Source organism: Pinus tabuliformis, chromosome 5_1 (genome assembly GCF_031772625.1).
Source record: "Pinus tabuliformis cultivar Carrire ecotype Pingquan chromosome 5_1, CPIR1, whole genome shotgun sequence".
NCBI lineage: Eukaryota > Viridiplantae > Streptophyta > Pinopsida > Pinales > Pinaceae > Pinus > Pinus tabuliformis.
The window spans coordinates 699,583,874-699,606,700 of record NC_142305.1 but is presented as its reverse complement, the minus strand read 5'-3'; the positions used below and the strand labels follow the sequence as shown (position 1 = coordinate 699,606,700).

At 35.6% G+C, this 22,827-nt stretch overlaps 1 long non-coding RNA gene across 15 annotated transcripts in view; it reads right to left on the bottom strand.

Moving 5' to 3' along the window:
- LOC149166861 (uncharacterized) overlaps positions 1-22,827 on the bottom strand; it is a 373,645-nt gene that overhangs the window by 187,201 nt on the left and 163,617 nt on the right. Inside the window, exon 5 of one of the 15 annotated variants that reach the window (XR_016260487.1) lies at positions 16,222-16,446. The exons of the other annotated variants lie outside the window; for them this stretch is intronic. This is a non-coding gene — a long non-coding RNA (uncharacterized LOC149166861). Of the gene's footprint in view, positions 1-16,221; positions 16,447-22,827 lie in introns of those variants that run through there. 15 annotated transcript variants of the gene reach the window in all.

The following is a 22,827-nucleotide window of genomic DNA, read 5'->3' as shown; positions in this document are numbered from 1 at the left end:
TGAAAGTGACCAAAATAATTTCACATGAGAGCATATTGAAAATTGCATAAAAATCTCCAACGTTACCCGGTAGGGTAGAAAACCCTCGCTTAGTTATATTATTTCTTCAAAACCCTACTAAACATGATAGAGACAGAGTATTAGCAGTGAAGAAAAGAGAGAATGAATGCAAGTATGCTCTCAAATCTAAGTGAAACACCACCAAAAAGGTTCGGTGTGGGATATCTATGCAAAGGTATGGAGTGGTTTTCTTTCCAAAGGAACATTTGAGTCACAAAGTGAAAAAATACTGAAAGAAGGTGAGATTACCATTGCACTAAAACCCTTAAAAGCTAGAAAAGGGGTCATCGGGTATCAAATAAGCCAAGAAGCGTGGGTGGGGTGTTAACTAGTCTTATGTGTGTGTGTGTGTGTGTGTGTGTGTGTGTGTGTGTGTGTGTGTGTGTGTGTGTGTGTATATGTATGTATATATGTGTATATGTATATGTATGTATGGCCAAAACATTAGTAGAGTTCCCAAGAAGCCAATGCCAAAACCTAATTCCGAGTCACAGAGTGAGAAAATGTCGAAAAAAGGGGAGATTACCATTGCACTGAAACCCTTAAAACCTGGAAAAAGGGTCATGGGGTATCAAACATGCCAAGAAGCATGGGTCGAGCGTTAACTAGTCATCATCTGACTTTAAAAGGGAGTGGAAGTAAAACAATTCATATATATATATATATATACAGAGAGAGAGAGAGAGAGAGAGAGAGATGGATGGTCAAAACATTACTAGACTTCACAAGAAGCCAATGCCACGCATCACTTATGAATGACAGTTTCAATGGGAGTTCCCTATCTTTGGGAGATGACATGCAGTGTCCGGTTTTCAAAATTTGCAATCGTATCATTTTCACTGATTTGGACATTTTAGCAATATACAGTGAGAAGCTCGGATAATAATGTCTTGAGAAGGAAATCTTAGAGCTGAATGCTCTATTTTTAGCCAAATATTCTTGTAAGTTTACAAGGTGTTTTCTTAAACACGCCTTCTCTTGAAGAAGCCCTAGTTTGTCCTACCTAAAGTATTCAGAGGACGCTGCAGGTTCTACTCTTTGTTATCGTTCTCAGATAGAAATGCACCTGTTGTATGGTCCCAAAACATTCTATAAAATACCAAGTTTATATACAGTAGTTTTTTTTTTTTATTCAATTTATATACAGTAGTTCCATGAGGGTCAAAAGATTGTCTGAGCATAAACGGAACTGATATCTTAGTCTTGGACATTTCGAAGAGTGCTGCTGAAAACTAGAAGGTTTTAGTTGGTGTATTTGAGGAGACGGGACTTGGTTAATAGGCTTCATGATGTGTTGTGGGCCTATTGGACAACAAGGAAGCAAGCTACATGTTGCACACAGTTCAAATTGATGTTCATAAAGGAAGCTATTACATTGGTAGCATTTAGGTCTCCTCTTTTAAGGTTGATGTGGAATAGAGGTGGTAAGTTATGGTCCAAGTTCCATTATGGCAAAAGCCAAAATGAAGCAATATTGTGAGAGCATGCTCTTGGCCACACTTTTGAGGAAGGATAATTAGTTTTGCTATATGATAATCATAGAAAGGATAAGATAAATAATCTCAAGCACACAGAATTCAATATTTATTCAAATTTACCAACCAAAAATTACAAGAATCAATTACTCAAGTTGCAATGAAATACCTCTTATCCTAGATGGTGACGGAAATGATCATCCTATTTCTAGTTATTGTTATGTCAACATATAAATGTTGAAGTATAATGTTGTGATGATGTTTCGTGGTGTGATGGTATGTGGTAATTGGACATAATTCTGATGAGAGGGTAATGATGCATATGTGGTGCTTATTTATTTATTTTGTTATGATAATGATGTTGTATGTTTATGATGAATATGATATGCATAGGGATTATGATGTCATGTTGAGGTATATTGACATGTGGTTCATTTATTATGTGAAGTCATGATATGTCTTTGATGCAAATATATTGATGTTATAACTTATGATGGTATTTCGTGAGGTGAAGCATGTCATAGTTGCGTACAAATTTATGACATGCATGAGCATTTAGTTCGTTAATTTGTGATTAACAATGATGAATGTTCTCATGATGACATGCAAGACTTGGCATGTGGATTATTTTCTATGATACTATGCTGGTATAGCTAGTGCATTGGTTGCATGTTGAGGGTGATGATTCACAGGACTCCACAAATGGGCTGAGAGGGCCAGTTTATTTGATGATCTCATGCGAGCCCATATGCACGAGGGAGAATAAGTAACACCATATGGGCTGGGGACAAACTCAATCAACACTACATATGCAGTTGTTCCTTTATCTTGTGTAGCTCTTAATGGATAGCTCTTGAAGGGCTATGGGACCATCTTGAGGAGGCCAAGTCCCTGATGTTCTAGGTTACGTGCCTGTTATTGGATTGGGATATTGAAGTCTAGTGGGGATGTAAGGACTTCGATGCCTGGGGCTGTGAGCCTTAGTAGTTGTGGAGGGAGTGGGCCAGCCTTGCAAGATGCCCGGAGTCATTGAGTACCATACTGGATGCCTGCCTTGGGGCAGATGAGGTCTGAGTCAGGCACGAGCCTTAGGGCCAGCCTTAGACTCGATACAAACCGTGTCAGGCTTATTCCTGGTGCCGAAAGTGGGAAAAAGGACAAAGATTCCTTGGGATTTCCCAGGTGTTGTGAAACTTTCGATGCCTGCTGGTTATACTAGTTTAGCGGAGGGTGTCAGCAACATGAAGTAATAAATAACAAAAATAATAAATAAATAATAAATAATAAATAATAATAATAATAATTCAACTTAATTTTTGGATGAAGTTCCTTAAAGTAGGGAAGTATCCAATGTCCCTTAATAATAAATAAATAATAATAATATTATTATTATAATATTAAAACACAAGAAAATAAATAAAAAATAAAAAATAAAAAAATAGTAATAGTAAATAAATAATAAACAATAATAAAATAATAAATAACAATACTAAATCTAAATAAATATAAAAAGAAATAAAACAAGAAAGCAGTAAAAATCAGTAAATTTATTAAAAAGTAAAAGCAAAAGAAATAAAACAAGAAAAGCAATAAAGTTGCATGTAGACACATGGAGTGTGTGCATGTGGTTCCCCTTCCAATGTTTGCTCTATTAAATAGATGATGAGGAAGATGAGAGGCATTCTAGCATTCCATCATTCCATGATTTCATCATCCATTCTCTTGGGAGAATAGTGTTATCTAACAAAGGATACCCTGGTAGTAGTATGTTGATTGAGGGCTCGGGGGTGGCCAGTTGTAGCAAGTTTTTGTGCAATTGAGCCTACGGTTGGGTGGAGAGTCGTCCCCAAGACTTTGTTGCAGTTAGAAGACTTCAACTAGCATTCAACCCGGAAATCACAGGTAAGTTGTCTCTGCTCATAGTTCTGAATTGAAGTTAATTAGTTGATAAAATGGGTGTTGACTATGAATTACTTGACTAATCTAATTAATTACATGTTTATTTTGGGGCTGTTGCAAATTCCAAAGGACTAAATCAGGATATGGTAAGCATGTTAAGAGATTTGAGGGCCTCTTGTGGAAAAATCCACAGAGCCAAGGTTATACACCATGGAATTAAACACCTTGATTAATATTATAAATATAGGATTAATATTATAATCCCAAGGGATTATAACCTCTATGATTAATATTATAAACCCTCAGATTAATATATCAAACCTAAAATTAATATTATTAACCCTAATATATTATTATTCGTATTAGGAATTAATATTATAAACCTAAGGGATTATGGATACTATAAGCCCAACAAATTAATAAACCAAAGGAATTAATAAAGTTATGAGCTCAACGGATTAATAAACCCAAGGAAGTAATAAACTCAACATATTACTAATTTTACAAACCCATGAGATTAATAAACCCAAGGGATCATTAATATTATAAATCGAAGAGATTAATTTTATAAATGCAAGGGATTATTAAGATTATAAACTCAAGTGATCAATAAACCTAAGCGATTAATGTCATAAACCCAAGGGATAAATAAACTCAAGAGATTATTGATACTATAAAGTGAAGATTATTGACCCTACGATTATAAACCTTAAGTTTATAAACAATAGACCATAAACTCAATATTATAAAATATAATATTAAACCCTAATTTATTCAATGTCGCAATGTGACATTGAATCAATTACAATGTAATGTACCATTGCGACAATGATTGCAACATTGTTTGTTGAATTGCGACAATACTTCTCACACTATGACGTTGGATAGCTTTCCGTACCATTCCAACATCGCAATATTAATCCCTCATATTAAACCAAATATTCTAAACTGTAACATTATAAAATCCAACATTATAAACCATGAGATTAATATTATAATCCCTAGGATTAATATTATAAACCCTTCAATAAATATTATAAAATCATGGGATTATTATTATAAACACGAAGATTAATATTATAAACCATTGCATTGATATTATAAACCCTAAGATTATAAAACTTGATATTAACACCTAACACTAAACCCAATATGATAAACACTAATATTGAAAACCCAAAATTTCAAACCATCATATTAAATGTGATATTGCAAACGCAATATTAAAAATCCCAACATTATACACTAAATATTGCACTCTAATATTATAAACCAAATATTATAAACCCCAATAATAAACCCCAATATTTTAATGTCACATTTCAACAATGAATAGATTGCAATGTAATATAATATTGCAACAATCATTGTTAAATTACTAAACTCAAGGGATTATTAATATTATAAACCCAAGGGATCTACAACATTAAGGGATTCATATTATAAACCCAAGGGATTAATGTTATAAACTCAATGGATTAATATTATAAACCTAAGGAATTAATAAAACCCAACATTATAACCCCTAGGATTAATATTATAATCTCTATGATTAATATTATAAACTCTATGATAAATATTGTAAATGATGGAATTAATATTATAAACACTCAAATTAATATTATATAACATAATATTATAAAACCCAATATCAAACTTGATTATTATAAACCAAATATTAGAAACCCTAATATTAAACCCCAATTTTTAATGTTGCATTATGCCATTGAATAAATTGCAATGTAAAATAACATTGCAACAATCATTAACAGATTAATAGACCCAAGGAATTAGTAAACTCAACGAATTATTAATATTATAAACCCAATGGATGAATGTTATAGGCTCAAAGGATTAATATTATAAACTCAAGGGATTAATAATATAAATTCAAGGGAATATTAATATTATAAACCAAAGGGATTAATAAAGCCCAACATTATAAGATTAATATTATAAAACCTGAATATTATAAACCTTAATAAAACCTCAACTTTTTAATGTCGCATTGCAACATTGAATATATTTCAATGTAATATAAAATTGCAACGATATTAAACCATCATATCAAATTCGATATTACAAAACTTAACGTTATAAAAACCAATATTATAAACCTTGTGGTTATAAATTCTGAGACAAGTATATTAAACCCTCATAGATAAAAGTAAAAGAGGTACTCCCCCATGCTTTGTTTTTCAAAATTCATGACATGTGTCTATTGCACCCTAGCTGGGATACAACCCTTAAACCCTAAACCCAATATTAGAAACCATAATATTAAAACCTAATTTATTGAATGTCGTAATGCAACATTGGATAAATTGCAATGTAATGTATCATTGTGACAATGATTCTCACACTCCTTGTCACATTGCGACAATGCTTGTCACACTACGATGTTGGATAGATTCTTATACCATTCAAGCATCACAATATTAGTCCCTAATATTAAACCAAATAATATAAACCCTAACGTTATAAATAGTAAGATTAGTATCATAATCCCTAGTATTAATATTATAAACCCTACAATAAATATTATTAACCATTGGATTAAAATTATAAGTCCCTTTATTAATACTATAAACTCTAATATTATAAAACCCAATATTATAGTAATATTAACAATGGTTGACTACGGTAAATCACGGTTGATCATTCTTAATGGTTGAAAACGATAGACCATTATCAACGGTTGACCATTGACAATGGTTGATAATGGTTGACCATGGTCGTCAATGGTTGAACATGGTCAATAATGGTTCGCAATGGTTGATCATAGTTGACAATGGATGACCGTGGTTTTGAACCTTTGTTAACCATTGTCAACCATCTAGTTGTCAAGGTTGACTATTATTAAATATGGTAAGCATAGAATTGGCCAAGTTTGATCATGATTAACTAGTTAAACATTGACTATAAAGGTTCACTTTGTTTGACTAATCTCATTCAGTGTATTTGATTATCAAAAATAATATTATTAATAGGTGACTATTTTGAACAAAGTTTTGGAGTGTTAGCTATCAAACATAGTCCAATTTATTCAATTGCATTCATAAACATGGTTGACTAATTTTACATTACATTGTGACATTCAATAAATTGCAATGTAAAAGTAACACTATGAAAATGCTTTTTAAACTGCTATGTTGGTAGATTTTTATACCGTTCTAATGTCACATCATATTTTATTATTAATCTTAATAAATAATATTAATAAGAAATTATGCTTGAATGAAGTTTAAGACTATTGATTATCAAACGTAGTGAAACATAATGGAACATAATCAATCACACTATTAAATGTGGTTGACCACATTTTGTAATGTCGCATTACAATGCTGGATAAACTGCAATGTAATGTAATGTTACAATAATGTGGTTGTCACATTACAACAATATTTTTTGCATGTGTCGTTAGATATATTTTATATCATTCTAACTTCATATTATTAGTAGTAGTAGTAGTAGTAGTTAACTTTATAATAATATTGTAATTATATAGCATTTTTAAATCTTGATTGTGATTGACCAATGATGAACTCAGTTGACTAACTTGACAATGTTTGAATTTGGTCAACCATGAATGAATATAATTGAATTTGGTTGAGTTACATTGATTAAGGATGAATCTAAGTGATCAGTGTTGACTACTATAAACATAGGGTTAACAAAGGGTTGACCAAGTCTGATCATGGTCAACTATTTTAACATTGACTACAAAGGTTGACTTTGTTTGATTTCTTTGACTAATGTCGTTCACTATGTTTGGTGATTAATATTAAGCAATACAAATAATAAGTGATTATGTTTGACGAAAGTTTAAGAGTGTTGACTGTCAAATATAGTCAAACATAGTCCACCATATAACTTAGATAATTTTTTCTAAATCATGTTAATATTAATATTATTAAACATTTTAATTACACATCAACTATGGATGAGCATGGTTTAACCATTGGTGAACATGGATGTTTAGCCATTGTTTGTTTATGGTTGATCATGATTGGCTATGATTCAAAATGGTTTGAATATGATTGACCATGATTTGACCATAGTTGAATATGATTGAGTATAATTGCCCATGTTTTGAATACGGTTAGTCTATGGTTAACAACATTTGACTATGGTTTGTCTATTGTTGACCATTATTTAACTAAGAATATTATTGCAATAGTGGTTGTTGATGGCTAACCATGGTTTGACTATGTTTATCCCTAGTCATGCACCATATGTTGACCATAGTTGATATATTATATTACATATCAACCACATTATTATATTATCATCAACCTTCTAAACACATATTACATTTTGAGTAGGTCAGTAATATTGTTATTACTAGTTATTATTAATATAAAAACAAATGGTTACATAGTTTATTGTTATTATATTAATAAAATATTTATCGTAATTAATGTAATATTGTTAATTTAATAAAGTATTAACGCAACTTTTTTTATAATTATTACTAATAACAATAATACTATTAAAAAAAATATCAATAAGAAAATAATACTTATAATTACTGTTAATGTTATATAATTGTTATTACTATATAACTATTATTATTATTATTATGAACTTAATAATATTAATCTTACTATAAACTTAGTATTAATATTATTATAATTTTAATAGTATTAATATTTCTTGGGGAGGAAACGGCGAAGATGGCTAGGGTTTTTGGGGCCGCCAACACTCTGCAGCACTGCGAAGGGACTGAGGAAACGGAGAGACCATGGGGGAAATCAACCGCAGGAATAACGGATCTGTACACGCCGTCATGTATTTGGTACCGTAACGGAACAAAACACAATCTTTCTGCACCAAATCGATCCCTGAAGGCCGATTTGACTGCCCACGGGTCATGGACGAGCTCTTATTACCTGTCTAAGGGTCATTTTTATTGCAAACTGTTTACTTGTATTGAAACAGGTCACGGCAAGGATGATACAGCTAGCCAACGACCAGATCCGCAAACGTATTCAAAACACCATCTTGAATCAGAGACATTATGTGCACTTTTCGACAAGGGCGAAGCGGAATGGCTGGAGATGGCTGTGTGTGCGGGAGTCAAACAGGGTGAGGATGGCCAGATCTGGGGCTTTCTCATGAACATCATTGCTAAAAGAGCTGGATCTGCCGCAGTTCACATCGAATCTGCGATAGCAGCATCGGGTAAATCGTTGGTTGGAGGCGGACTCTCCTCTCCCACAATGGGAAGATATGTGAACCCCAGATCTGCCATATTTCCGCCAGATCTGGCTCATAAACCAGTGAATCAGGGCCTACTCCTCACGAACACAGATCTGATCCAGATCTTCATTAAATCGATTGAAGGCAAACATTTTTGCATGAGACTCAGTAAGGGGATGAGCATACACGAGTTAAAGAAGAAGATCCAGGGTCACCTTGGAACCCCAGCTCAATATCAAAACCTTATATATTCTGGGTTCAGTTTGCAGGACAACCAAACACTCCAGCACTACGGCATTACCAACGATTCAACCATCATTCTTAATCTGCGACTGTGTGGTGGAAGCACCGGTTCCAGCTCAAAAAATACCAGCTCTTTTCGGGATGCAGTGAAAGGGAAAAAAATGGAAAATAAAACAGTACCACCATCAGAGTTGCCAGGACCCTACATCGTTGAACAAAAGCCAGAATCACCAACTCTACAAGTAACTATGCCAGAGGTAAATAGCCTATACACCGATTTATCTAATACTGCAGTTATTTGTAGATTCAATGGCTTCTGGCCTAAATCAGATGCCCTGCATCAATGGATCTACTCAACATGGACACCTAACTGTGAAATTTATCTCTGCCCCAAGGGGTTTTTCATAGTTAGATTTAATACAGAACAGGAAAGAGACAGCATTATCAATCAGGGGCCTTGGTTCTGGGGCAGTGCCGGCCTCTTCACCACCCCCTGGTTCTCGGATTTTAATGCTACTACAATGATAGTCTCAAAAATGCCTGTATGGGTGAGGCTACATGGACTCCCACTACACTTCTGGCATCAAAAAGTGTTAATCGCCATTGGGAATTCTCTAGGGAAATTCCTAAAAATGGATGAAGATAGAGCTATCAGGGGAATCTTTACATTTGCCAGAATATGTGTAGAAGTGGACTTGAGTGAGGGGCTACCTGACCACATCACGCTGAACTTTAATAATACTCAATGGATACAGCAGCTTGACTACGAAAACACAACATTCCGATGCAGGAGCTGTATGCAGACAGGGCACCTTCAATATGACTGCCCATTAGCTCGAAAGGACCCCAGGAAAACTAAGAAACAACAAAAAAAGCCCAAAGGCTGGCAGCACACAGACCCATTGGAAGAAGAGGACATAAATGAGGAACCCACAGAGAACCAGACGGAACCAGCCTCTCAAATGGGACAGAAACAAACTCAGGAAGCGATTACCCCTTCTACTCATACAGGGCCGATTATTACAGATCTGCATCAAGAGTTACAAATGGAAGTAAGTGGCATAAAGAGAACCCACGGCTCAGAGGGCTCAGAATCAGACAAAGAACTACAAATGATCACAATGGAAAACCAGCTAGCTATTATTACACCCACTGCTGACTCAGGATGGCGTCGGGTGGAGAAGAAGAAGGGAAGAAAAGTATAGGCTTGCTGGAACATATATTTTTTTTCTTTTTCTGTTACTCTGTTGGTTCCTGTCTTTACAGGAATAGTTCTTTTGCTATTTAGTGTTATTGTCTCTGTTTCGCTGCCTGTCATTACAGGATCAGCCATCTGCATATGCCTTGGCATCTACAAAATGTAATTTTATCAATTATGAATAAAATTACGACTTTTTCCTAGGGGAAAAAAAAAGTATTAATATTTCTTTAAAGTTATTAATAATATTCTTGGAGTAGTTTAATTCATTATTCATTAAATGTATTTAATTAAAAATATTATAATTAAATATTATTAAAAATATCTCCCGATCGGGGTGAGTGTCGAGAATTCAAGACAGATATGGTTATCAGGGTAAATCAATGTTGGGAACAGCCCACCATAGCCCACACGCTGATGGCGATGGGTACGATGTCCTTCCGCATGATATTGTACACAAGGGCATGGAGAAGTGGTAGCCAGTGCCAAGGTAGTGACAGAGGTGGGAAGGACAGGACGGGAGGATGGATGGGACAGAGAGGGAAGGATGGGGAGTATGAAGGTATGAAGGGTGACGGGGAGAGCATAACTGTGGAGGAGAGATGAAGAACCGGCAAGGATTATCAACCCAGCGATCTGCAACAACACCTTCGAAGCGGCACCAGGTATGCTATCTGGCTCTACCTGTCTTTTGCAATGTTGTCTGTGAGTTTCTATGGAAGGAGAATGATGGATACGACCAGAGAGGGGTGCCGGGAAATAGATGGGAGAGTCCTAGGCATACTGGGAGGGAAGGGAACTAGGACTAAACCTGAAAGGGGTCAGGACCATGAGGAATCACCTGCAATTAAGCTGCCCTACTCGATAACCAGTGAGGAAGGGGATCAGGAAGTTAAGAAGAGGAGAGGACGGGTAATTGGGAGTGGGAGAGAGGAGCGGATGATTGTAGTGGAATTCTGGATCGAGGGGACGGTGGATAGTGCTGAAATCTTCACTCGAACTTGGCACCAAGACACTACTCCTGGGCACAGAGCAGAGAGAGGAAAATGCCAAAAAGGTGAAGAGGCTAGTGCTTGGCAAGGGAGAGGCGCACGTAATTCTGGCATAGGAGAACCGTTGCAGCCGTGGGTAGAGGGTCACCAGGGTAAAGATGAGTGTGGTAGGAAAGGAAAGGAGAGGGAAAGCGACATCATTGAAGAAATCCCGGAATGTAATGTCTATGCTCTAACTCAATGTTAACAGATTCGCACAACAGGAGATATGGTGAGACCAGCCTGTGGAAGAGGACGAGGTAGAAGGGGAAGGGATCTACTTCGTGCAACAGACCCGAGCACCTCGGAACCCCAACGTGGAAGGAAACCAGTAGCAAGGCTTACTAATGAAGCGGCCATAATGTATAGGGTAGGGACGGATGCAGGTATCGGGAAGATCTTAGACGATTGGGAGGAATAGATAAAAGAGGAGGTGGATTCAGAAGAGGAAATGGAGGCCTGGCGTGAGGTAATCCCAGACCCAGGGAATACAAGAGGTAGAATCACACAATTCAAGCAGACTTTATACTTGTACTGGCTCATGAAGAGCCTCATGGGGAAGGCAATGGAGCAGCTATCAATGGGGATGGCTCTGACCCTCCAAGACATGCCAAACTACAAGAAAGACCTGCAAGCCATCCAATTCCAACTGTGAAAATAGGACATTCACCTATACTGTATTCAAAGACATATCCCATGTATTATCATGCTGGTAGAAGCACCAAGAGACTCAGCTGAAAAACCGGCCCCCGTTGACTCAGCCTCAGAGGAGAAAAAAGAATATTGAGGTTCCTGAATGTTTTTTTGGTTTTTAGCGGATAGCATTTACCTTCATTAATGTATGCTTATGATAGACAGAAACTTAGACTCTTATCATGATATAGATGTATATCTAGCTTGGGTAGATCGCCTTAACCTATATTACTTGTGGATGGCATATAACGAGGATAGGTGGCCAACAGAGTTGGTTTCTCATTAGGCAAGTTGAGGCCGCCTATCTCATCCATGTGGTGAAAACTTGTCTTTTATAAATAGAAAGCAGAAGGTCCTACTAAGCTTTACAAAAAAATTATTATTAATATATATACACATATATATATAATTAAAAATACTTAAAATTAATTAAATTTAATCAAAAATAATTATCATTAAATCTACTTAATTGTAATTATTTATACTTGATTAATTACAATTATATCAAGTTATTAATAGCCAAACATATTAAGTAGGTTAATAATAATGTTACTTCTACTTAATATTAACATAAAAATGAATGGTTACATAGTTTATTGTTATTATATTAATAAAATATATATCATAACAAATGTAATATTGTTAATTTAATAAAGTATTAATGCAACTTTTTATAATTATAATTAATGTTATATAATTGTTATTACTATATAACTATTAATATTAATATTATTATCAACTTAATAATATTAATATTATTATAAACTTAATATTATTATAATTTTAATAGTATTAATATTTCTTTAAAGTTATTAGTAATATTTTGTAGTTTAATTCAATATTGATTAATTTTATTTAATTAAAATTATTATAATTAAATATTATTAGCAAAATAAATATAATAATTATTAATATATATTTTTATAATTAAAAATACTTAAAATTAATTTAAAATAATTATTATTAAATCTGTTTAATTACACTCAATTGATTACAATAATCATATATTATAATTTAATCCTAAAAATAATTTCAAATATAAATATGGAGATAAGTACCTTTACAAGATCTAAAAACTATTATAACAGATGTAAGTAAAAAAAACAAGAATAAAAGCTTTAAAGGTTTATTTTCCAAGATTTAGGTTTATCTATGTCTCCTTATTTTTCTGGCATCTTTTTTTCAGTATGGAAAAAAGCACTATTTATATTAATATCAGAGAGAAATTTACAAAATTCACATATAGTTTGGCAAAAACATGCCAATTAAAACAGAAATCAAATACAAATTGCTTCATGTATAACATCATGAGTCATCTTCCCCTAAAAAAACATTAAAAAGAAGGATCATAACATGCCAACTAAAACAGAAATCAAATACAAATTGCTTCATGTATAACATCATGAGTCATCTTCCCCTAAAAAAACATTAAAAAGAAAGATCATGTGAAAACTAGATATGGAAGCTATGTTTAATAGTAACATTATAGATAGAATTTCCGCCCAATACTAAGAGCAATAAAAATAGACCTTGCTGAAAAAACAGAGAATATCACCAATTGCAAAGGAGAAACCTCCCTTTACAGAGAACAATGTGAGAAACCCAATGACCAAACAAAAAAAGTTCATGAACAGGAAAATAAGAAAAAAGATTCAGATTTTTCTGGCATCTCTACTAACATAAACTTATTAATAAGATTTTACAAAGCGTCCCAACGAAAGACCAAGATGATTGGGTTTATTAATAATTATTACTATTATTTATTATTTAATATTAAATATTATTTATTATTAAATTCTAAATTATATAATATAAATATGAATCTTAGGGATATGAATTTTTTGATCAATAAAATTTAGGGATTGATATTAGAAATCTAATGGAATAATAAACGAAATGGGTTAATATTAAATCCAACGGATTATAAACTTAAGAGAATAATATTAACGTGAAAAATAATAAATCCAAGGGATTAATACTAGAAACCCTAGGATATATATTCCCTTGGGTTTTTAATATTAATCTGGCGAGTTTATAATATCAATCCGTTGGGTATATCAATCTAATGATTCATATTTTTAGGGTATAATATTATTCATAGGTTTAAAATATTAATCTTTTAGGTTCAATATAAATCATAGTCATCCAAGGTTCTATATACCTTCGATTTATAATATTAATCCCTTGAGTTTAATAATATTAGTACCTTAAGTTTATAATTGATATTATAAATTTAAGGGAATAATAAACCAAAAAGGTTAATATTAAACCCAAGGGATTATAAACTTAACATAATAATATTAACAAGAGAGATAATAAACCCAAACTATTAATACTAGAAACCCTAGGGTTTATATTCTCTTGGGTTTTTAGTATTAATCCGTTTATAATATCAATCCCTTCTGTCTATTAATCTAAGGATTCATATTCTTAGGGTATAATATTATTCATAGGTTTAAAATAGTAATCCTTTAGGTTCAATATAAATCATGGTCATCCAAGGGTCTATATACCTTGGATTTATAATATTAATCCCTTGGGTTTACTAATATTTGTACCTTTATAATGCCTTGGGGTTTTAGTATTAACTCTTGGGTTTATAATATCATTCCCTTAGGTTTAATGTAAGGGTTCATATTCGTTGGGTTTAATACTAGAACCCCAAAGGATTCTAAATGCGAGGCAATAATATTAACCCAAAGGGATAATATACCCAAGGGATTAATACTAAAAACCCAAGGAATTATAGACCCAACCAAATAATATTAAAAGCTAGGGATTAATATTATAAACCCAACGTATATAAACCCTAACATAAATATTATAAACCCTAAAATAAACATGGTTAATGATGGTCGATTTTCATTTTGAGGCAATCCTTGTCACTAAGTTGGATCATGGTTGACTATGGTCAACCATCTATATTCTAGAGTTTATAATATTTATCTTAGGATTTCTATACTTTTGGTTTATAATATTAATTCGTTAGGTTTAATATTATTCCTTTCTGTTTATAATGCTTTAGATTTAATACTAAAATCCAAAGGAATTATAAACCCTAGTGAATAATATTAAACCTTAAGGATTAATATTAATTATAAACTTTATGAATAATATTATACCCTAGTAATATGAACACTTGGATTAATATAAATTTATTTTATTCTTCCACATTGCATTTTATTTCTCTAAGTTTCAAGAAACAAAAAATTTCACTTCACATAACACACCAAAAAAAATTTATAAAACACTAATCATTACCTAAGTAGCAAAAAAAATATAAAACACTAATCATTACATAAGTGATATATATATATATAATTACATTTAAGTGGCCATTGTTTACCACCACAAGAGGTCCAAGTTTATAAGCACGCTAAGGCAAGAAACCTTTTTGTTATTCCTCCACGTTCCAAGAGCCATCTGTTTCAGAATGTAAATAGACATCGGTTTCAGACATAGAGAATTCTTGATTATTTTCAATTTTATTTTTATTCCTCCACGTTCCAAGAACCATACATTTCAGAATGTAAATAGACATCGGTTTCAGAACAGACATAGAGAATTCTTGATTATTTTCAATTTTATTTTTTACGTAATACTCGTACATCGTGATAAACTATAGATACAGTAAAATTTTAATTAGAATTTTATAAAATATTATTTTAAATAGGTTTAAACCCTTCATTTAGATATTAAAAAAAAGTTATTACTTTCAATTTCATTCATTAATAAAGAGTAATCATTCATTAATACAGAGTAATCATGACTAAAATATACTCACATCTTTTAATTTAAATCATCCCATCACAATATTAATTAACCAAAATATTAAGAGACCCAATTTCAATTTAACGATACAGACTAACAATACAAATGTCATGCAATTGATAACAACTTTCCAAACAAACCAAAATATATGAACTGTTCAGAAAACGAATTTTAAGCTAAGAGATATGCCGAACTATGATTTATTGCTCTGTAAGTAAATGTCTATAGGTTGGGTCTATCCAATTTCCTCAACCATATTTAATTTATATGACTGTGGTACTTTATAACGTGGCGTTTGAAATCTGTCATCTATTGCTTTCTTTTAATATTACTTTGGAGAACAGTACAATTAGAAACCTAGAGTTGCAATGCATGCCACCGGGGGCAGTCAACGGAAGGAGAAAGGGAAGATAATGGTTTCCTGTTCCAGAAACCTTTATCAATTTCATCGAATAAAGATAACGCAAACATGGATTTTATGTCAAAAGTATCAGAAAAAATGTGTACAGGGATTCTAATGAGAAGGGCATTGAGACGCTAATTTTATTTTTCAGGTACAATTATTCATAATGGCATACGTAGTTGCGCCGTACTACAATTATATGGTGACTTTTCAGATACAATACTTCCTAATGGAATACGTAGTTGCGTTATACTACAGTCATATGGTTTACATAACAAGCAACAGCTGTCACTGGTAGTGTATAAAACTTGGGATCAATATATATGCAACAATAATTTTTTTAAATTTACTTCTCTGGAAATATATGCAATAATAAGTCCTCTAAATTCACTTCTTTGGGACTCCTAAGTTGTCTCCTCAAACTGAAGGGTTGTTTAATTTTGGTAAAGGTGTCCTGAATCGATTGTAATCCTGAAGAGCCACAAAGTTGGTAACTTTAGTATTGAAAATAGATGGTACTTCAGACATATATCTCAGAAAAAGCATTTAGGTTTTTTTTAACTGCAACAGTCCTTAATGTGATTGCTGCTTACGATAAGCACCAACAATTACACTGGAGATTACACATTTTCTGGTGCGGTTCTTGACAACAACCGATGTGGCCATTGACATGGAATATACACACTTGTCGAGAATGACACTTGAAAGTTTAGCAGTTTCATCGAATTAGAATCGATCAAGAGACATGGGCGTCTATCTAGATTTTCATCAAAAGCGTTTATCTACTCTCGAGGATACTAATAAGAACGGTAACAACTGGATGAACTCGTGATTGGCTTGAGTCCTTTTAGTAGACAACGATAAATATCGTTTTTGTCAAAACATTGCTTCCCTAAATCTTTGTTCACTCTTTTATTTCCTTTGGAAACATCATGTATGAAAATTACAGGAAGATCAAATAAATAAGAAACAGCTAGTTAAAACAGTTGGTAAATTTACTTGCAATAACGATTTTAGTTAATTTGATCAAATTGTAGTCAAATAAGATTCAGATGACTATATATTTAAATGGTTTAACAAATTGTACACTTTACCAGTGTTGTGTGTCCTCTAGGCAATAACATTAGTGGAAACATAGAGGAAGTAAACGACTGCATTGAGAAATCTTCAACGTACGTAGTCAGAGGTTATTAGACCGACACACTTTCTTAACTCTCTGGGTCAAAATCCGACTCTATGCAAGATCACGCGTGGAAAATGAATGGAAACCCACTTGAGAGATTGTAGGCTTTATCAATATGAACTAAAGTTGAACTGTTTATATATTGCAAAGTATACTGAATAGGAATGCAGAAATATCCATTCGATCAATATCGTGGAGGATATTCGAAGACTCAGCCTTTCTTTCAATCATTTCTCTTGCAGGTACATCTTCAGAACAAGGAACTAGGATGAAGACTGGCTATCTAAGGCAGGCAGTCTCCTGGATAAGGGGCTCTGGCATGTGACCATCATCCGCGGCTTGGACAGATCTGAATACTATCACAGACCATACATGTATGAGATGCAGGTTTTGGGAGACATGGAACAGCCCATGTGCTCATTCCTTATCTTTGGGCGTATGAGTTCCTAGGACACAGGTTTCTGGACGCTTTGATTTTTTTAGAGTACTATAGTTAATACAGTAAGTTTTTGCTCTTTTCTCTCTGTCATTAGAGGGCAGATTCCATTTCAGATTCTGCTATTACATCTCATGTGTTATTTTTGGGAACTGTTTAAGCTTTACTTTTTAGATTTTTTTTTTTTCCAGAACTAGTCTTTGTATTTAAAATTATGTATTTTAAACTTATGGTCACGACCGCGGTTGTGGATACAGCCCATGAATGCACCAACTTCTATGGTGTATATATAAAATGTAACTTTGTTTAAAATAAATGAAATTGAAGTTGGTGTATATATAAAATGTAATTTTGTTTAAAAAAATGTAATTAAAGTGTTTTTAAGTTATTAATAATAATAATAATAATAATCCCTGTACCACACAACCATATAGATTCGCTGAATCAAGTATTTCTTTCATCCAATCACCTTCGTGCCATATTCCAAGCATGAATGTGTGATCTCATGGGATAAACCAATCCATAAACAACCAAGGGAATCCATAGGTTAAACCACCTCCACCCTCACCATACCATGATCTCACTTAAACCGATGTCGAGATCACAAAACTAAACCGAGCTTGGATACTTCGGAATTTCTTCTCTAATACCTTAAAGAATTTTTTTGTCTTCGCCCTCAGGCTTTACTGTGTATCCCGCCATTACCGGTCAAGGGATTCCTAGGCTTTCAGGAATTTTCCTAAGACCACCTCACCCGATCCAAAATATTCCGGCAATCCAAAGCTCAAACCATGAAAAGTCCCATCACAACATGGCTATCTGGAAATGGCAAGGCAAGGCTAAAATCCACTGTTGAAACCCGACAAAATCCATACCAATGACAACAAAAGAACCAAATACCAACATGCACATACCATGCATGTCAAAACCAGCTAGGAAATCATACATGCAACCTATTACCTGCAAGTATTCATGTCGAAGCTGTTTGATCCAGCTTTTCCTTGCTTGATCCTTGCTTTCCTTTTCTTTGTGTCCTTCCTTAGCTTGCTTGCTTTCCTTCTCCTTCTGGTGCTCTTCTCCTCTTTGAGACTAATTCTAAAACTAAACTGACAAAAAGCTACCAACTGATGCTTTGAGGTATTTTTAATTATGATGCCTCTAATTTCTCCAATTTTTCATTATTTTTGTTCACTTTCATCCTCACATGCAACCTGTGACCTTTCACCCTCCTTTTCTCATATTTTCCACTATTTTCATAAATAAAGTACCAAAAATTCATTTTTGCCTTTTCAAAATCTTTTCCATTGTCTTTGCCAATTTCCATTAACCATAAACACAACAAGTGATGCCTACTAGGATATTTTGCCCAAAGTTTGGCTTGTAATACCTGTCCCTTGACCATGCTCTAATTTTTCCTTTATTAACTTTTATTACATGAATTTTTAACCCAATGTTGTTACAGACACCTCCTCCTTAGGGGAACACTATCCTCAGTGTTCTATGACACCTACAACCAGCAAAATCATTAAGAAAAAACATACTACCTATGGAGCTTCAACTTAGCTCGTTGCAGTATTTACAAAGATCAACTTGCTCAGAAGCAAAACCATCATGACCAACATGACAACATGACAACCATGCTGCTTACTGGAGTTTATAACATAGTTTTGTTGGCTTGAGGGGGCGTGACCCAGGTTCAGCGTTAGTTAGTCAAACAAATCCCTACACTGCTGGCCCTTTCGGCATCAGCCCGCGGAGCGCGGACTAAAGTCTCACCTGAAGCAATATGAGGGGATGTTGGAACCAAGTTTCCGCACCCTTGGGATGGTTGTGATGTTAGTTTACTCCAGCTATACTTGCCTTCACATAGGTTGCTTAGCCCTCTGTTCCACCCTTCAGTACCTTCGCGAGAGGGTACAATTGGCTTTCGCACAGCCCTAACCTGCGGCTCAGGGACTTTCGCGTTGTTAGGGAAACGAACTACGATATCTCCCAAACTAGGCAAAGTGTCTTTGCTGGCCCTTTCGGCATCAGCCCGCAGAGCGCGGACTAAAATCTCACCTGAAGTAGTATGGGGGGATGCTGGAACCAAGTTTCTGCACCCTTCGGATGGTTGTGATGTCAGTTTACTCCAGCTATACCTGCCTTCACGTAGGTTTCTTAGCCCTCTGTTCCACCATTTAGTACCTTCACGAGAGGGTACAATTGGCTTTCGCACAGCCCTAACCTACGGCTCAGGGACTTTCGCGTTGTTAGGGCAACGAACTACGATATCTCCCAAACTAGGCTAAGTGTCTTACTTATCTTATTAACCAATCTTAGTTAGCTTCACGTAAATAGATGTTCTTACTTGCGTTCACTTAACCAATACATTTACATACATTCGTGCATCATATAAGCGTTATAAGTGAAATTCATACCCAACATAACAAGATGCATAAATAGCAAATAAAGACGCAAAAATTGTATAATACTTCTCTTTATTGATAATTCCGAACGATTACAGACTCGAGCCACCCTGTGCACTCAGTTGCAGGGGTCTACGGACTCAGCTGCGGACTTCTAGGCCTCTGCACACTCAACTGCATAGCCTTTACCTATGCTACAACCCAAGCTTAGACTTCTACTCTAAAGTTATGACTCAATCCTTGTTTATTGATTTTCCCTAACTACTTAGAGCTTAGCTCTATTTATACAATCCCATGGTTTGCGGACCATGGGTAGATCTTTTACAGCCAACATTACATTTCCAAAATAAGGGCAGAAACCCTATGACTCTTTAACACCTGCGCGCTTTGCGACCACAAAATGCGGAGTATTTACACTTGGATTACAACATTTGACCAAAATATGGGCTTTTAGACCCAAAACTGCCATTGGGGAATCCCGCGCCCAACAGGCCCCCAATACAAACATTGTGACTCGCCCTTAAGTCACTCTACAGGTGCGGAGATCTTAGCGTAAAGACCTCCCAGCTCCATTTGGATCACCACAACTTTGGTAGAACACTGAGCGGTCGCCTGCTGGACTTCTTCCACTCGTTGTTCGGTGACTGCTGCTGAGCTGCTACCTTGAATCTTCTGTTGAGTTTCCTGCAGTGTCGCGAGCTCTCCTTCAATGGAAACTATGATCATATATGCCTCGTCTATCCACGGTTGTAGGCGCACTTTTAAGACAGCTTCTTTGTGTCGAGCGGCATCCACCTGTTCCTTAAGCGCCTTTGCCTCCTGCATCTGTGCGAGCGTTTGTGTAAGGGCAACCATCTACGCGGTCCCTTTGACCTCGTGATATCTTTGTTGTAGCTCGTGCGCCTCTATCTCCAATGCTCTACATTCAGGTCCTCCTACAGGGTGGTCAAGACCTCGAATGATCGTTCAAAGAGTCGCGTGCAGTCTGCTACTACACTATCGACTGCAACTATTGATGTTGTAACAGTAGTGGTATGTTGTTCCCTCACTTTCGGTGGAGTTGAACGTTGAGCCCTCAGCTACAAGTCTCTGATCTTCAGGTTCAGCTCCATCTGAACCCTGGCCTCCATAGTGACATCCCTCACCGTCTCTCCGATATCGTGCAAATCCCCCTCAGTCATGGTGATTGGGTCGAAGGATGTCTTTGAAGCCATAGTTTTCTTCTGTGGCACTGCCTTCTCGTGTGGTCGCTGATGCTTGAGTTGGGTGGACGTCATCTATGGATCTGCATCACATTGTTTTGTTGGCTCCTCTATTTCTGCTTTAGTCCCGGGCGAAGGTGACTTCTATCCTTCGCACACTTCTCCTCCTATCTTCTACTATTTTGCCAATTTTGTGTCATCACATGTTGCTTGGTCCTTAGCCTCTGCTTCCTCTTTCCTGTGCTTCTCAACCAGCTGCACCATTCTAAGCTTTGTTTCTTCCTTCTTACGCTGCACGGGGGAGTTTTCTGTTTCCACCACGGAGCCTACTGGAGTGCACCACTTCGGTGGCTAAGACTTGAGGACTGCAAAGATAACATCATCAGTCGCCAGATATGGTAAGTTATGCCATGTCTTCGCGGGGTCCTTCTACGCCCTGATAAAGACATGGTGGAAATTCGCTTTAAACTCTACAAAGCTCTGTAAACTAGCATAGACTGTTGGCGACAACCGTGGCTTGCGATTCATCCCCATCCAGATACTCATCTCCATCAAGACCCAAAAGATCTTGCTTTCTTTTATGCGCTACACGTCCTTGGTCACCCACAACAAAGCATACTTCGCTCCCTCTAGAAGGTCCAGCGCGACTGAAGGGAATTGGTTGTCTTCTGGTAGCTCCCATGCCATGAGCATGATCGACATCAGGAGCCACGCATAGTGAAACATCTTGCCCTGCTCCTATGCCTCGCGAGACTTCGCAAGGAACTTGCTGCATAGACAATTTACTCAATTGAAATGGACTACTTTAGTGCATTAGGCCGCATATCCCCTCTTCTTCTTCTCCAACTTTAATTTCTTTTTCATAGCTTCTGCGAGGGCCAACTCACCACCTTTTCCTTCTGATATATTGGTTGGATCCTCCTGTGAGTAAGGCAGCCATGTGATCCGATTAGACAAGTGGTATGTGATGGGAATGGGCTCCTCCAGCCACAAACACCCATCATGCACCAAGCAGAGCAGCTGCCTAATGATGAAGACGGTCAGTGGGGCACAGTGGTAATGTGACACCCAGAGCAGGTTAAGCAACCCATCTTTCTCTACAACATTGAGCCAAGTCTGCGGCTCTAATTCAATCGTTCCCAATCTTTGAACTTTAGCACAGGAACCCATCCTAAGTGCAGCCCCTCAAAAGAAATGTCATCTGCAAGCAACGAAGTTTGCAGGGAGATCTTGCTCTCGTCTATGTCCTTCAGCACCTTGGCTTTGCCCTTGCACGGAGGAACATATTCAGGTAAGCTGGTAATACGGACCACACTCCAAATCCTCCTCATCCACCAGGATTTCTTCAGATTCTTCCTCTTCTGCCTCCAGATTAATGGACTTCCCTTTTTCCTGCAAGGTGAGCTTGGTCCTCTGTGGGTTTCTTGGTGAGATGCACACTAGAATCATAGCCTGCTTATCGTTCTTTGGTCTCGGTGTTCCAGGTGATTTAGGGACTTCAACTATCACTCTGGCACTCTCTGGGGCTTCTACTACCACAATTTCCTAGACGGCTTCCTCGGGTGTCCTACGCGGAGGTCCTGCATTTCTTTCGGCAATCTCTCAAATCTTGAGCTTTCTCTC